The sequence below is a fragment of the Kogia breviceps genome, chromosome 5 (assembly GCF_026419965.1).
Source record: "Kogia breviceps isolate mKogBre1 chromosome 5, mKogBre1 haplotype 1, whole genome shotgun sequence".
Classification (NCBI taxonomy): domain Eukaryota; kingdom Metazoa; phylum Chordata; class Mammalia; order Artiodactyla; family Physeteridae; genus Kogia; species Kogia breviceps.
The window spans coordinates 66,010,761-66,028,666 of record NC_081314.1 but is presented as its reverse complement, the minus strand read 5'-3'; the positions used below and the strand labels follow the sequence as shown (position 1 = coordinate 66,028,666).

General features: G+C 41.3%; 1 pseudogene; it reads left to right on the top strand.

Annotated features, from left to right (window-relative positions):
* Positions 1-5,682: 5,682 nt before the first annotated feature.
* On the top strand, positions 5,683-7,065 carry LOC131757234 (actin-related protein 3 pseudogene; annotated as a pseudogene).
* Positions 7,066-17,906: the final 10,841 nt, after the last annotated feature.

The following is a 17,906-nucleotide window of genomic DNA, read 5'->3' as shown; positions in this document are numbered from 1 at the left end:
CCTAACATCCCAGTTCAGAAATGCACAAATGCACTGTGCACCAAGAATGTTGATAGCCACATTACCCGTAATAGCAAAGCACTGGAAACAATCCGAGTTGGTTGGCAGGAGAAGGAGTAAATAACTGTGGTATGGCACACAGTGGAATACTATGTAACAGCAAACTAAACAAGAGCATCAACATGGATGAATCTTGGATTCATAATAGTGAAATAGCATGTACCAGGAGATATACACAGTGTGGTACTATCTTTACAATCTTTCAAAATCAACAAAATCAACTATATTCATATATGTAAAATAAAGCTATATTCTTTCTTTTTTTTGATTGAGGTATGGTTGTTTTACAATATGGTGTCAGTTTCAGGTGTACAGCAAAGTGATTCACTTACATATCCTTTTTCAGATTCTTTTCCATTATAGGTTATTACAAGATATTGAATATAGTTCCCTATGCTACACAGTAATACCTTGTTGCTATTTTATGCATAGTAGTTTGTATCTGTTAATCCCATACTCCTAATTTACCCCTACCCACTCCCTCTCCCCTTTAATAAAACTACATTCTTTAAAAAGTAGAGGGCTTCCCTGGTGGCGCAGTGGTTGAGAATCCGCCTGCCGATGCAGGGGACACGGGTTCGTGCCCCGGTCCGGGAAGATCCCACATGCCGCGGAGCGGCTGGGCCCGTGAGCCATGGCCGCTGAGCCTGCGCGTCCGGAGCCTGTGCTCCGCAACGGGAGAGGCCACAACAGTGAGAGGCCCGCGTACCACAAAAAAAAAAAAAAAAGAAAAGAAAAAAAAAAGTAGAATAAAAAATTTAAAATTAAAGACAATGATTAGCTCCAGGTATTAAGCAAGGGGTTGACATGCGTGAAGCATGTACAGATAGATGCAAGTTACCATTAACGTTCTAGTTGTGGGGCCGAGTGTTTGGTTGGTTATATTTATTATGCAATTATGTTACAAAACTAACATGTTACATATGATTCAAATAATGTTTTAGAAAATTTCATCTGGCAGTAACTTGCAAGTTGGATGGAGAAGACTAGAGCCTTGAAAACCAGTTAGGAAGAGGTGCTTACAGATAAATATTTAGGCATGAGGTAGTAAAGGAAGAGGCCATCTAAACCAGTGCTTTTTTCTTTCTTTTTGGCAACGCCACGAGGCCCTCGGCAATGAAAGCACGGAGTCCTAACCACTGGACCGCCAGGGAATTCCCTAAACCAGTGCTTTTAACTATAGTTTTAGCAGCACAGTCTTCTGCCCTGCCCAAGCAAAACTTGCTCTGTTGACAAGAGGAAAAAGTAAAGGTGCTCTGGTGGAAATTTGGGGGTGCTGTATGCCCCCTTTCATATCCTTAAAGGGAACAAGATAGTTATCTCTATTTCATTGTTAAGGGCTTATGTAGATCACAGGTAATAATGTGTAGAGAAGGAATTTGAGGCCAGCCATCCCAATTACCCACATATTGGCAAAATTCTTTGAGATCATCGCTGTGGTACTGTGTGAGCAGAGTTCCTTTGCACATGACTGCATCTGTCTTCTAAAACATTCAGGGCATTTGCTGTATACCAGGGCCTCTGGAAACAAAGATGGTAAGAAATGGTTTTTGCCCTTGCCTCAATTAAAGGGAAAGAGGATACAGCTGTATAGAATAAAGCACTGTAATTGATGGTAAGTAGTATAATGTGCTTGGGCACCAGGTGCCACGGAGGGGCTCAAATGAGTGGAGTAATAAATTCTACTTTGGGTCAGGAAGCTGAGGGAGCGCAGTGACATTTGAACTGGGCTTTGGAGGAGAGCCGTTTGCCAGAGGGAGAAAGAAGGTAAGACCAGGCCATTGCAGGGAGAGGGACTAGCAGGGCTAATAATAACAGTGAGGTGTGAAAATGCACACTGTTTGGGGCACAGAGGGATCCAGCAGAGGCTGGACCACGGGGCGTGGCCCAGCAGGGCTGGGACGTAGCTGCCTAGCCAGGGAAGGACTTTATTCTGGGGGCAGTTGGGAGCCCTGCAGATTTTGAAACAGGTTTTTCAAAGTTATTTCTGTCCACAGTCTGGAATACAGATTGGGAAGTGGAGGGAGACTGGAGATAGTGTGTCCAAAAGAGGCACCAAATATGGAACCCTGGCCTGGGTGGTCCAGGTCCAGAAGACAGACCTCGGTATACATCTCCTTGGCTTTAAAGTAGCTCTTCTTTTGGATAAGATCCATTTATAAGCATGGATCAAAACCCGAGCCATATTGTTGGAAGAAAGTCGTTTGTTACCTTATCTTTGACAATAGCATTCTGGATGCAGTGTGTTTAGGTCTGTAATAACCAACAAAATCTAAGAGCCCTGATGGTTGCTTTTTAGTCATTGAGGAAGCCACATAGCATTGTAGACAAAACAGCTTTGGAATTACAATTCTTGCACGCAGATCTGAGCCTTGCCACTTACTGTAGTGTCTTGGGCACGTCCTTTACTTCCTCCGAGCTCTATCTGTGAACGAGGGTAGTAGCACTACCTCACAGAGTTGTTGTGAAGATTAAATGAGGAAATACAGAGGCTGACTTTAGCACTGTGCTTGAAACATCATTTATACTCACCTGGTAGTTATTAATTTCTTAACTTCAGTTATGGCTTCAGAGCAATTGAGAAACTGCTCTAAATTAAGCCCAGCTGATCATCCTTGCCAGCCAAATTCCCAGGCCCCCTGCCTGGTCATGCATCACCCTGTCCCCTCTCTTCACTCCCTCCCTCAGCTCTAGCCTGCTCCAAGGCCAGCCAGGCACCTGTCCACCACAGGCAGTCTGTGGTGCTGCCAGGGGAAGCCTCCATCAGCCACCCCCACCGCCTCCACCCCTCCGCCCCCGCCTCCACCCCCCTCCGTCAGCCACAGTCAGCTGCCAGACTGGCATGTTCCAGAGCCTGCCTCCTAATGGGACAGAAGCACTCCCAGCAGCAGCTCGCCTCTTGCGCAAAGGCTGGGCCTGGGCTTGCTCCATCTTCCACATCAGTTGTCACGCACGTGTGTAGCTGGTACTTGGAGGGGAGACCTTGGTATCTGGCTAAAGCCTGTTTGAGTGGGCATTACCGTTCCTCTGGGCAGCATTGTAGGGAAGTCTCTTACTTAGCTCAACTATCTCTTTTTTTCTTCTGTGACTGGCTTCTCTTGCACATGTACCATTCTTAACTCTCCAGTAGTTCTCTTAGGAATATTGGACGTTGGAATGTGCATCTGTATTCTGCCTACACATGGCACTTCTGCTGTTGTCAAAGTATTTACAGTGTTGATAGTAATACTTTGCACTTCTGTTGCACCTTTCATCAGAGGATCTCAAAAAGCACTCCTAGATATTCACACTGAGCTTCAGAATACCCAGGAAGAGGAAAATGTGATTTTAAACTGTGTGGTGAGAGGGGAGGAGGTGGATGTCCCCAAATGCTTTGCTCCAAGCCCAGAGCACGGAGTCTTGGGTCATTAGTCCCTTCCTGCTAATGACACACTGCTCCCTGAGGGCTGGCCCCAGGGAGTTGCAGCCGTGGGGTCAGCAGTTCTTCTCCACCAGACTCTGAGTGCAGGGCGTCCGAGGAAGGCCTGCCCGCGGCTCTCTCTCGAAGTCTCCAGCTGGGTAGGAGCAGTCTTGCCTACCCACCCCCACTCCCTGTGAGTAACCCTGGGGACACCGTTTCTTCTGGACCAGGGGGTGCCTAGGCCGCTAGCAGATCATAGCCCTGATACCAGTGATGACCCTGTCACCCTGACATTTGTCTCCCATCTGCTGGATCCTAGGAATCAGAATGTCTTTGTGCCTCTAACTGGCTCAGTCTCCCGCAGTGAGTTGCCCTCCCCTTAAACCTCCAAGCACAGCCTGGATGTAACTCCCTCCCTCCTAAGATGGCTAACATTCTCTGTTCATACCACTGCTAGTTAGTATTTTGCTAAACGCTTTGATGAGATTTGAAATAACTCTCACTCCAAATACACCACTCCCACCCCAGAAAAAATTTTTTAAAAACGCTAACAACAACAACAAAGAAAGGTAACTTGGGACTTCTCTGTGTTCCCAATTATTCTTACTCCTTTCTAATTACCACCTATATTATAAAAGCACATGGTTTTCTCCATTCCTGAAAGCAGGCTTCATGTTCGTTATAATGCAGACCGGCACCCGGCGCCTAAGTTTTTTCCCCTGTTACCCGTCTGGCCCCATGCGGAGCTTCGCTTTTTGATGTGCCCGTCTAAACAGACTTCTCATCTTCAGTTGCCCTAGACCTTCCCTGCTCCTCTCACAGGCCTGACCCATCACACACCTTAACGCTGGAGTCATTCCACCCTAATACGACACATCAAATAATTATTGAAGAGCTCATACACGCAAGATAAGCCATAGATCGTTAGTTCCTTAGCCATGTAAATATTATTAGTCTCTTCTTAAATAAGTATTAACTTAATTTTGGAATAGGTAATATATTCCCATGGTTCAAAATCCAAAAATGTATATTAAAAGATACACAGTGAAAATCTCCCTCACATCCACACAGCCCCCTCACCTCTGCCAGTAGAGGTGACCACTATTTTTTTTTTTGGCTGCACTGCATGGCTTGCGGGGCCTTACCCGTGCCCTGGACGGTGAAAGCGTGGAGTTCTAACCATTGGACCACCAGGGAATTCCCTATTTGACCACTATTGTTTGTTGTGTATCTTTCTGTTACCCGAAAACTGAGTTTGCCTCGGTGGGCCAAAAGATACAACCAAGCCAAAGATTGGGAGAAGGAAGGGTTAATTACTTGCAGCAGGTAAGGAGAACACCGGGATCTTTCTCAAAGCAGTGTCTCCCCAAACAGCAAAACTGGGGACCTTTTAAGCTAAGGGTACGTGCATATTCATAAAGGGGCTTGGGTGGTGAATGCTATTCATGAAGGGGCTGGAGTGGATGAGAATTCAGTGTAGAACTGGAGCAAAGGTTGGCAGAGTCCAAGCTTTAGTTGATTGAAGTCACGAGGGTCAGAAAAGGTCAACATCATCATTCCCCAAATTCTGACCAGTCTGGGATCTCAGCTTGTAGTTACCACCTGTGTGGGGATCTGAGTTCCTGCAAACAACTCAGATATGTAGCAGATTGTTAGGTATATCCCTTGAAGAGCACTCTGTTGACTATTGTTTCTTGACTGCTTTTCCTTTGTTTCTCCCTTCTACAATAAAAGTCAAGTTCCGCACTTTGCTTTTTTATTTAATAATGTGTGTTAGAGATCCTTCCATAACAATATATAGGGGGTTTCCTTATTCTGTTTCACAGCTGCATGGTATTCCATTTGTTCCACCAAATGGATATAATTTATTCAATCAGACCCTTACTGGTAGATATCTAGACTGTTTTTAACATTTTGGTATTATAAAAAAATGTTGCAGTGAGTAACTTGACAATACCTTATTTTGCACGTACTCAGTTATATCTATTAGGATAAGTTCATAGAAGTGAATTGCTGGGTCAAAGACCAATTATAAAGTATTGAAAAATTAAGCTAAGCCGCTGACCGAACCTGCTGCTGTCTCGCTACTGCTTTGGCTTCCCAGCTCCCCCCGGATGGAGAGGGCGGCCCAGCCGTGGATGGTCAGATAGCTTCTACCTCTTGCTGCCCATCCCTGGCCCCAACCAGCACAGAGCAGATGGAGGCAGCAGGTGAAGAGGAAGATGGCGGGATGGCTGCTGGCCTGTGTGGGGGACTGTGGCATGGGGTATACAAAACTAGGATATGCTGGAAATATGGAACCACAGTTTATCATCCCTTCCTGTATTGCTATTAAGGAGTCAGCAAAAGTGGGTGATCAAGCTCAGAGGAGGGTGATGAAAGGTGTTGATGACCTAGACTTCTTCACTGGTGATGAAGCAATAGAAAAATCTACATATGCAACAAAGTGGCCAATCCGCCATGGTATAGTTGAAGACCGGGACTTGATGGAAAGGTTTATGGAGCAAGTGATCTTTAAATATTTAAGGGCAGAACCTGAAGACCATTATTTTCTTTTGACTGAAGCTCCACTGAATGCTCCAGAAAACAGGGAATATACTGCTGAAATGATGTTTGAGTCCTTCAATGTTCCAGGCTTGTACATGGCTATACAGGCTGTTCTTGCCTTAGCTGAATCCTGGACTGCCAGACAGGTAGGAGAACGGACGTTGACCGGTACAGTAATAGACGGTGGAGATGGTGTCACTCGTGTCATCCTTGTGGCTGAAGGGTATGTGATTGGCAGCTGTATTAAGCACATTCCAATCGCAGGACGATATATAACATATTTTATTCAGCAATTGCTGAGAGACCGAGAAGTAGGAATTCCTCCAGAGCAATCCTTGGAAACTGCTAAGGCAGTAAAGGAGCGCTATAGTTATGTCTGCCCAGATTTAGTAAAAGAATAACAAGTATGATACAGATGGATCAAAGTGGATTAAACAGTATACTGGAATCAATGCTATCTCAAAGAAAGAATTTTCCACTGATGTTGAATATGAGAGATTCTTGGGACCTGAAATTTTTTTTCATCCAGAGTTTGCTAATCCAGACTTTACTCAGCCTACCTCAGAAGTTGTAGATGAAGTAATTCAGAATTGTGCTATTGATGTCAGATGTCCTCTCTACAAGAATATTGTCCTCTCTGGAGGTTCAACCATGTTCAGGGACTTCAGACGTCCCTTGCAAAGAGGTTTGAAAAGAGCTGTAGATGCCAGGCTGAAATTAAGTGAAAATTGAGTGGTGGGAGATTGAAGCCCAAACCTACTGATGTACAAGTCATTACATACCACATGCAGCGATATGCAGTTTGGTTTGGAGGATCCACGCTGGCTTCCACACCTGAGTTCTACAAAGTATGCCACACCAAAAAGGATTATGAAGAAATTGGACCTAGCATTTGTTGTCACAATCCAGTGTTTGGAGTCATGTCATAAAACTGGCTTCATAGTTATTGGGGTTAGGGAGGAGGGGAAGAAATAATCTTTCTGATTACCCGTTTTGTCTGGATGGCTGGTTTTGAGGTTGTAAACCTGACTTGAGATAATAAGACCAAACATAATTATACAGAATATTTTAATAAGTATATCAACATGCGAATGTAGAGGAGAGCCAAAATGATTAAGTGATTTTCTTTAGATTGAATATTTGAATCTTATGTGCAACAAAAAGTGTGTTTTAGTTCTCTCTGTGCCCTGGTATTTTGTATATTATTGAATTATCCAAGATTTGATGGGATTTATCGATATGTAGATAGCTCTATAATACTTGAATTGTACACTCTGAAGTGTGCAATGCAAGAGCTTGTTTATATTTCATACTTTTTACACTGAGGAAAAAAAGTCAAAGAAAAACTAGTATTTGGGGGAAATAAAGTGACCAAGTAAAGGATAAATACGAAAAATAGCCTATGAGACTTGGCTTAAACACACACTCGTGGGATTCCAGTTATTATGAAGTGCTTCCATACCCTGTGCCCCCCAATGGTTTTCTTTGCAAGTGCTTTTGGAACTAAGAAGCTAGTATCTTGGATTAACTGATGCCTGCTAGTGCTTTCTGATTCCCCGCATTCTGTTTCTTGCTTTAAAGGAACAGTAAAGACGAGACTGTTGGACCAGTATTGCAGTTCTGCAGTGTCATTTCTTATTTTAAAATGAATAAATTTATTACCCAAATTGGTATATTTAAAGCCTAACACCATTCTAATAAAGGCACAAATTTCTTTTTTAAATTTATTTATTTATTTATTTATTTTTGGCTGAGTTGGGTCTGTTGCTGCGCATGGGCTATCTCTAGTTGCGGTGAGTGGGGGCTACTCTTCGTTGCGGTGCGCGGGCTTCTCATTGCGGTAGCTTCTCTTGTTGCGAAGCACGGGCTCTAGGCATGCGGACTTCAGTAGTTGTGGTTCATGGGCTCTAGAGCGCAGGCTCAGTAGTTGTGGCTCATGGGCTTAGTTGCTCTGCAGCATGTGGGATCTTCCCAGACCAGGGCTTGAACCCATGTCCCCTGCATTGGCAGGCGGATTCTTAACCACTGCGCCATCAGGTAAGCCCACAAATTTCTTTTCAATACTTGTTTCAAGCTCTTTAATCTCTTTATAAGTTAACTAATAAATCTATTTTCTTCAAACCTCTGCAGTAGTTCTCTAAAAATCACAACAGTTGGTTAGCAGGCTGACATTTTTATGTGCTCTAAACAAATAATTGTGAACTTTTAATATGTTGAGTGCTTTCATTTTGATAACTGGATCTCCATTTGATATTTTCATTTGTATAACTCATTTGCAGTCTGAAAATTTTTTTTACTGCCAGTCCCTGACATATCATGGAAAGTTAATTTTCGTTGCATTTTAAAATATCTGGATCATAAAGAACAAGTGATGAAAATAAGTTAAAACTGAAAAAAAAATTAAGCTAAAACCACCAGTATTTAAAGGTATTATTACTGTGCCCACAGTAACAACTCACCTTTATAAAGCATTTTATGATGTACTGACATTTTATCACCAAAAGAGGTATCAACACTGCTATCCTCATAGAAATTTGAAGGAACTGAAATTATGAGAAACTTCAAAACAATCATACTTTGCATAGTTACTGGGACCAAAACTGAAACCAAGCCCATCACCTCCCGGACTAGTCTCTCCAAGGTAGAGTTACTAACAGAAGCTTAGCTTGTTAGGCACACAGAATATTTACAAACCTGAATAGTTTTGCCAATTTTCATTCCAAAATTCTCTGCTTTCTAACTATATAATGCTGTCTTCTGAAGTAGCCAGGCGGGGGCAGGGGTAGGGGGATAGGGGGTGTGTGAAGGATGCAATTTTATTCATCCACAACTTATGTTCCCCTCTTGTTACTGCACCAAACTGGGGTCTGCTTGCCCATTTGCAGTAAAGCCAATCTACTGATATTAGGTTGTGGTGAAGGAAAGTGCATCATTTATTGTAAAGTTGCCAATATAAGGAGAATGGGTGGCTCGTGCTCTAAAGCCCCAAACTCCCTGAAAGTTTTCAGCAAAGCAGTTTTTTGTTTGTTTGTTTGTTTGTTTGTTTTTGCTGTACACGGGCTTCTCACTGCTGCGGCCTCTCCCGTTATGGAGCGCAAGCCCCGGACGTGCAGGCTCAGCGGCCATGGCTCACGGGCCCAGACGCTCCGTGACATGTGGGATCCTCCCGGACCGGGGCACGAACCCGTGTCCCCTGCATTGGCAGGCGGACTCTCAACCACTGCGCCACCAGGGAAGCCCTGATCCTTGTTTTTAAAAATATATTCTTTCTTTAGTTTTATTAATACCACCATTAGCCTATTCTCCCTAAGCCTTCCTGATGATAAGAATCACTTGGAGCACTTGACAAAAATAGGTTTCTGAGGGACTTCCCTGGAGGTCCAACAGTTAAGACTCTGTGCTTCCAATGCAGGGGGCATAGGTTCGACCCCTGGTCAGGGAACTAAGTTCCCACATGCTGCTGTGAAGCCAAAAAAAAAAAAGATTTCTAAATAAATTTCTAAGGGAAAGGCCTGGAATTCTGCATAGTTAACAAAGGACCCAGGAAGGTTTGGAAATGACAAGTTAGTTCACTGCATCTCAAAATGTAATGTTCCTACAAGCCACCTGCATATCCTGATTCCACGGGTAAAGAGAGGGCCCAAGATTCTCCTTCCTAACAAGCTCCCAGGCGTCTTGGCTGGGGACCACACTGAGTAGCATGCCTCTGTGGTTCTCAGAAAGTGCTCCAGGGCCAGCAGGATGGGCAATAGCTGAGAACGTCTTAGAAATGCAAAGTCTCAGCCCCACCCTACACATACTGAATCAGAAACTCTGGGGATGGGACCCAGCAATCTGTTTTAACAAGGTCTCTAGGTAAGATTTTGAGACATCCTAAAATTCAACAACTACAGATCTAAAGTTGTGCTTAGCTGCTTCTTACTGCTTCTGATGAGGAAATTATTTCATTCGAGATGAACCTTTGCATGTTTCTAATTTTATTCGTCTTGTGTACGTTTAGACAGTTTAACTCCATTTGGGGTAGTACCTTGCTAGCACCATTGTAAAGGGTTCAGGAAACATTAGCAAAAAGTCATTATGGAGTATTTTGGGGGAATTTGTTCCTTTTTTTTTTTTTTTTGTCTGCACCGTGCATCATGTGGGATCTTAGTTCCCTGACCAGGGATCGAATCCACGCCCCCTCCATTGGAAGCGTGGACAGTCTTAATCACCGGACCACCACAGAAGTCCCTATTCCTTGTTATCTTTATATTTAATTTTTAAAGATCACTGAAGAAACCATTTTGTATTAATACAAGGTAATGGGTAAGATGCCAATACAAATGCCTAAAGGGACCAAATACCCAGATAACACCTGTAAGTGAAGTAATGGGTTCAGGGAGGAGGTTTGGCCTCAGAAAGCAGCTGCTTGCCAGCTCCACCCAGTCAGGCTATGTGGGAATGTGGGTCCAGAGTGGGTACATCTTCCAACTGCTTAAAAGAAGTCAGAAAGCCAACTTTTCACGTGAAATCTCTTGATTTTTAAATGTTGGCAAACTATTCAGGTTTGTAAATATTCTGTGTGCCTAACAAGCTAGGCTTCTGTTAGTAACTCTACCTTGGAGAGACTAGTCCAGGAGGTGATAGGCTGGCCTTCTCCCTCTCTGTGCATCACTGAGAAGTATGTCTGTCTCAGAAAGAAAAGAGAGCCAAGCCAAGGTCTATCCCCAGCTCTGGGGGTCCACAGCTGTGAAAACCCAGCGGAAACCACGTACCATTATCCTGTGAAAGACCAGTCGATTCTTCCCTTTAAGTAGCTCTGAGCAGCCAAGGGCTAGTGCTCATGGAACTATTTGGAACATTCTAAATTGGGAAACGGACAGTTTTACATTGTGTAATCCATCTGGAAGCAAACAATACCTAATAGGATAGTGGTTCTAGGGGCAGATTCAGATTTTGTGGGTCCTGAAGATTATACCATTTGGGGTGACTAAGAAAAAAATGTGAAATTATGAATACAAAATTAGCTATGAAAGTACACAGAGGTCTTAACCAAGGGTGGGAAAATGTTTACTTTTGCAAATTTTACAGAAAGCAAATGTCTAGGCCCTGGAGCTTCCCAAGTGTCCTGGCACACACCCCTCTGTCCTGGTGACCACTGGGGTGCAGGTAGGGGTTGGGATCAGGACTGCAGGTGTTCTGGGGTGCTGCTGATGTTCTGTTTCTTAACCTTGGTGGGGATTCATTTTACAACAATTAAGCTGTGCACTTATGTTTTTTGCACTCTTATGCATATTTCATAATTTAAAAAATCATTTGACCCTTTTCTAAGTCAGCAAAAATACTAATTTCAGGGACTTTCCTGGTGGTCCAGTGGTTGGGACTCTGAGCTTCCACTGCAAGGGACACGGGTTCTATCCCTGGTCAGGAACTAAGTTCCCACATGCTGCACGGCGTGGCCAAAAAAAACAAACAAAAAAACTCATTTCATTGGGAAGTAGATCATCAACAAATATTTGTTGAATGAATGAACAATGAATGAGTGTTTTCAAATCTATTCAGCCAATATATGTCAAGGGCCTAAATGTGTAAGGATCTCTGCTAGGTATTGTGTTAATAAATACTTTATAGTATTTAATATTTAAGTAAAAAGTAAAATTTAATAAAAGAAATAAAATAATTATATTTTTATTTCACCATTTTTAAAAAGTTAATCTGATTCTTTCACTATTGTTTTATGTATATAACTAAAAATATAAAATATAAATATTGTTTACATATATATTTATATATATATATATATATAAGCCAGATATACACTTTATTTTTTAAAAAATTTTAAATATTTATTTACCTATCTATGTATTTATTTATTTTGGCTGCACCAGGTCTTATTTGCGATACATGGGATCTTCGCCGCAGCATGTGGGTTCTTTAGTTGCGGCATACAGGCTTCTTAGTTGTGGCATGCGGACTCTTAGTGGTAGCGTGTGAACTCTTTAGTCACGGCCCATATGTGGGATCTAGTTCCCCAACCAGGGATTGAATCCAGGCCCCCTGCATTGGGATTGCGGAGTCTTACTCACTAGACCACCAGGGAAGTCCCTAAGCTGGGTACACACTTTAAAAAGAAGAAAGTATATTTAAATTTAATACCATTTTTAGCTTTAAAATTTTTAAATTTACAATCATACAATTTTAAAACACGTTAGGTAGAGGGAACAGAAAAACAAAAGCAATTGTTATTTATTTAGCATATTCTAAAGGCCAGACATATAATATTTTAAAAATCATGCATAATTCCACCAACCTAACATAACCACTATTATTACTTTATTGTATTTCCTTTCAGTCTTCTAGTTACAGATACACTTTTTACATAGTTAAAATCTTAATGTTCATAAAATTTCAATCCTGATTGTTTTTACCTAACACATCATAAGCATTTTCCATGTTGCTACATGGTCTTCATAATCCTAATTTTAAAAACATCATAATTATTCCTTAGTTATTCCCAATTGAACAGAATATAATTTATATATCCATTTTCCTAATCTTAGACATTGAGATTATTTTAAGTTTTTGCTATTATAAAATGAAGCAGCACTTATTTTGATGTAGAAAGCTTTCTTTTTTCCTATTAGGATCATATGCTTAAGGATACACATCCCTCATTTTTTTTTTCCTATAAACCCATGTATTTTATTTGTCCACTCTAAAAAATAACTAGTTTTGGGGTGGAAGTGAGAGAGGGAAACAGGTGGAGAGATGATACAAAAAGGAAAATCCCTCATGCATGATATTCAAAACTATTTACCTTGATTTAATCCAAGACAAGCCTTTTTTTGTTGTTTTTTTTTGCTTTTGCGGTACGTGGGCTTCTCACTGTTGTTGGCCTCTCCCGTTGCGGAGCACAGGCTCCGGACGCGCAGGCTCAGCGGCCATGGCTCATGGGCCCAGCCGCTCTGCAGCATGTGGGATCCTCCCGGACCAGGGCACGAACCCGTGTCCCCTGCATCGGCAGGCAGACTCCCAGCTACTGCCCCACCAGGGAAGCCCCAAACCTTCCATTTTTGTATTAAAATTCATAGAATGCATCTTTCTCCTATCAGGGATATTCTCTTACTTTTATTTGGTAACCGTGGATAGTATGCCAAAACTGACAGATTCTCTCTAGAGACTCAGTTTCTCGGGTTGTCAGAAATTGTGATAGCTATCAAGAGATTTTTAGTAGCCAGATGTTTCAGATTTGCAACTGCCCATGTTATATATGACATTTTCATTTCAATTTAATTCAAGAAATTGAGGCTCTATATTGTCCCTACTTCCTGTACCAAAAATCCAAACAGGTACTGTGAGGATTTTTTTCTGATTTCTGAATGTAGTTACATGGAAAGTCATAAAAAGCTCTTTTATTATGCATTTAATTAATTACCTTTACTTTGCAATCTGAGCATAAGTATCAGCAAAGCGCTCGGAAGCAGAGGCGTGAACAAAACACAGTCCCTCTGCTCAAGGAGTTTATAATTTACTAGGAAATCAAGAACATAAACCTGAGTTAATTAACTTTCTAAGTAAAGTTTATGTTCTTAAAAAAATGTGTAGACACTCCAGGGAAAAGTAGACGCAAAACGGATACTTGAAGATGTTAAGGGGGCTACATTGGTGGCACAGTGCTTGGGAATCTGCCTGCCAATGCAGGAGACACGGGTTCAAGCCCTGTTCTGGGAAGATCCCACATGCCGCGGAGCAACTAAGCCCGTGAGCCACAACTACTGAGCCTGCGCATCCGGAGCCTGTGCTCCGCAACGGGAGAGGCTGCGACAGTGAGAGGCCCGCGTACCGCAAAAAAAAAAAACCCAAAAAAGATATTAAGGAATTATTGTTAATTTTTTAGATGAGTTACTGGTATTGTGTTGGGGTTTTTTTCTTTCTAAAGAAGAGATACTGAAATACGAATGAAATGTTTTAATAATATCTGAGATTTGCATCAAAATGATGCAGGCCATGGGAATGAGTGGGGTATGGATGAGAGAAGTCTGGCCTTGAGATGAAATTGTAGAAGTTGGGTGATGGGTATACGGGAGTTAATTATACCATTTGGTGTATTTTGTATATATTTGAGAACATTTGGAGTGAAAAATTATTACACCTTATTTTTTAAAAAAATTTATTTATTTATTTATGGCTGTGTTGGGTCTTCGTTTCTGTGCAAGTGCTTTCCCTAGTTGTGGCAAGTGGGGGCCACTCTTCATCGCGGTGCGCGGGCCTCTCACTATCGCGGCCTCTCTTGTTGCAGAGCACAGGCTCCAGTCGCGCAAGCTCAGTAATTGTGGCTCACGGGCGTAGTTGTTCCGCGGCATGTGGGATCTTCCCAGACCACGGCTTGAACCGGTGTCCGCTGCATTGGCAGGCAGAGTCTCAACTACTGCGCCACCAGGGAAGCCCTATTACACCTTATTTAGTCTTCCTTCTATTGTGATATCAAAACACTAAATATGACTGGACCCTCGATGATCCATCGCACCATTTGGAACCCTCTCCACCTTTACCCCTGGCCAGCCTGCTTGCACTTTCCTCCTGGACCTCTACCAGACCCCTATGGTTGGGTCTCAGTAGAGGCATCTACCTGGAAGGGAGATGTTGACAAAGCAGCTTGGTTAGTGAGAAACTTGACTCCTGCCTGAACTTTAAAATCTATGTTTATTTGGGAATAAAACAGAAATGATTCATCTTATGAGTTTCCTCAGGGCCAGTGGAATCCTGAATTCTCTCTGGTGAGTTTATTCATTCTGAGCTCTAATTGAAACCACAATGTGGAAACCGGTTGGCTCTTCTCTTATATACTATGTCTATTAGAAGCAGTAACATCTGCCAGCATCTCAATTCCTGCCTTCCTTGGCATTGGGTTGAATTAATCAATAGAGTATATAACTAACACACACAAAAAATCCAAATCAAATCTTCCAGCAAAACAAGTGTAAAATTACAAAATAAAATCTTAATTTTCTGCAGTTTTTCAAGTAAGGTGAAAATGATTCATTTTTCTTTTGATTTGAATTGTTTTGAATTAAAATTGAAATTGGTGGTATAAACCTGGTCCACTCTCAGAAACTACTGATACTCCTTTTCTTGTTTGTATTCCCTGTTTGTTGACATTGTCCCCCTTAATTCATTGAATTACATCACTGTAATCATTCAAGTCACTGTTACTAAATAGAAAATCTGATGCCACTATTATTTGATTTTAGATTCATACTATACACGATGATCCCATCAATGAGAAGGGAGTAAATTTTTAATATTTTGAAAGGTCAGTTTATAATATCTATTCTAATATCTATTACTATCTAGTTTAGTGGTTCCCAAGCTCTTTACCCTTTTAGATTCTCCTTAATTATTTCTATCAACAAGGACTTTTGGTATTAAAACAATTTTCTCCTAAACAAATAACCACATGTATTTGTTAAGAAGTCATCAAGTAATTTCTCCACTTAAAAAAAAATTATTTATTTATTATTTATTTGGTTGTGTCAGGTCTTAGTTGCAGCAGGCAAGCTCCTTATTTGCGGCATGTGGGCTCCTTAGTTGCGGCTTGCCGACTCCTTAGTTGCGGCTCACCGGCTCCTTAGTTGTGGCTCACCGGCTCCTTAGTTGTGGCTTGCCAGCTCCTTAGTTGTGGCATGTGAACTCTTAGTTGCAGGGTGCATGTGGGATCGAGTTCCCGGACCAGGGATCGAACCCAGGACCCCAGAACTGGGAGCACATAGTCTTAACCACTGCACCACCAGAGAAGTCCCTTCACTTTTTTTTAAGTAATGAAAGAACACATGCAATTCATGATGAGCTTGGAGTAACGTGTATTACTACCCCGAACTAAAACAGTCCTAGCTAAAAGGAAAGAATTTCAATCTTTTTAGCAGTAGAAAGCTTTTCTTTAGCTAAACCATTTCTGTTAGACTTTTTTACATATTGAAAATGGTCTGTGATCCTTATTGCTACTTTTCCAAACAGCAGTTGGGGTAATAGCTCTAATTAATAAAATTATATCATTCAAGGCTCTTATAAAAGAAACTTGGTAGTAAAAATATAATGTATATTCTTGCAGAGGAATTTTTCTCCTTCTCATTGATAAGCATTATTACACATAAAATTGCATGAGCTAGTAAATAATTTTTGACTAGTATCCTTTCTCCCATTCTTTCTTTTCTGTGTTCTCTTGCTATAAGACCAATGTCCCTGGCTGTTGCCAGAGAGAAGAGGCATCCCAAAGCTTACAAGTGGACGTGTGCCCGCCAGGCAGGCAAGTGGTGAAACAACTGGTTTATATTGAAGCCCTTCATGTTCTTGCCATAGTTGAGGTATAGTTGATTTATAATATTATATTAGTCTCAGGTGTACAACATAGTGATTCAAAGTTTTTATAGATTATACTCCACTTAAATTATTATAAAATATTGGCTATACTGGCTATATTCCCTGTGCTGTATCCTTGTAGCTTATTTATTTTATACATAGTAGTTTGTACCTATTAATCCCCTGCCCCTATATTACCTCTCCCCCTCTTCCCTCTCCCCACTGGTAACCACTAGTTTGTTCTCTGTATCTGTGAGTCTTTTTCTATTTTGTTATATTCATTCATTTGTTTTATTTTTTAGATTCCACATATAAGTGATAACATACAGTATTTGTCTTTCTCTGTCTGACTTATTTCACTAAGCATAATACCCTCCAGGTCTATCCATGTCATTGCAAATGCAAAATTTCATTCTTTCTTATGGCTGAGTAGTATTCCATCGTGTGTGTGTATGTGTATACAGACTCTTGCATCTTCTTTATCCACTCATTTGCTGATGGACACTTAGGTTGCTTCCATATCTTGGCTATTGTAAATAACAATAACCCCAATATTGTGAACATTGGGGTGCATGTATCTTTTGGAATTAATGTGTTTTTTTTCTTTTGCTATATACCCAGGAGTGGAATTGCTGGATCATGTGGTAGTTTTATGTTTAGTTTTTCGAGGAACCTCCATACTGTTTTCTACCATGGCTGTACAAATTTATAGTCTCATCAACAGTGTAGAAGTGTTCCCTTTTTTCCACATTCTCACCAACATTTATTTGTGGTCTCTTCTTGTCTAATTGACTTTTCACACAATACTCTGAGGTAGGTATTTTGGAGATAAAGGAACTGGGGCTCATATTAAGAAATATGCCAATATCACCACCAAAATAAGCAGTAGACTCTTGTTCAAGCAAAGATCCAAGTCACTCGAACCCACGCTCTCCTGCTACACACAGCCTTGTGCCATAGTCCTGTTGGGTTTCCTAGATGCAAGACTTGTAGAACCTTCCCAAAGACCCTTTCTTCAACTCTCATAGCTTCCACATTGCCTGATCCTAAGTTCCTGGGGTGGGTGGGCAGTGATGCCGGGACTGTTTGGTTCTTTCTTTATATTCCTAGTATTTCACACTGTGGCTGACATGTAGGTGTTCAATGAATGTTGAAATAAATGACTGAATGAGAACAATTATACTTCCTAGAATTTTGAGCAAAGCTCAGATTTGAAGTTGGAAGGGAACCAAGAATTTATCTAATCCAAATTTGCCATTCTGAGGAATTGTGGCTCTGAGGAGACAGGTATAATTTGCCCAGTCATATGGAGATAGACTAGAACACCATTGTCTTAGTCTGTGACTTTTTCATGTAACCCCTTGAAATTTTCATGAAATAGGCCTATTTCAAATGTTTAAAGTTGATGCCACTCCTCAGTTTGTAAGTTTAATAAGAGAAATACAAATGTAAAAAAAAAAGGGGGATCTGAACTTCATATAATGTAAAGAAAATATTCCAACTGCAGTACCTTCATAACTGACAATATTATTCATTATTTCTTTTGAGAAATCATCCATCTGAA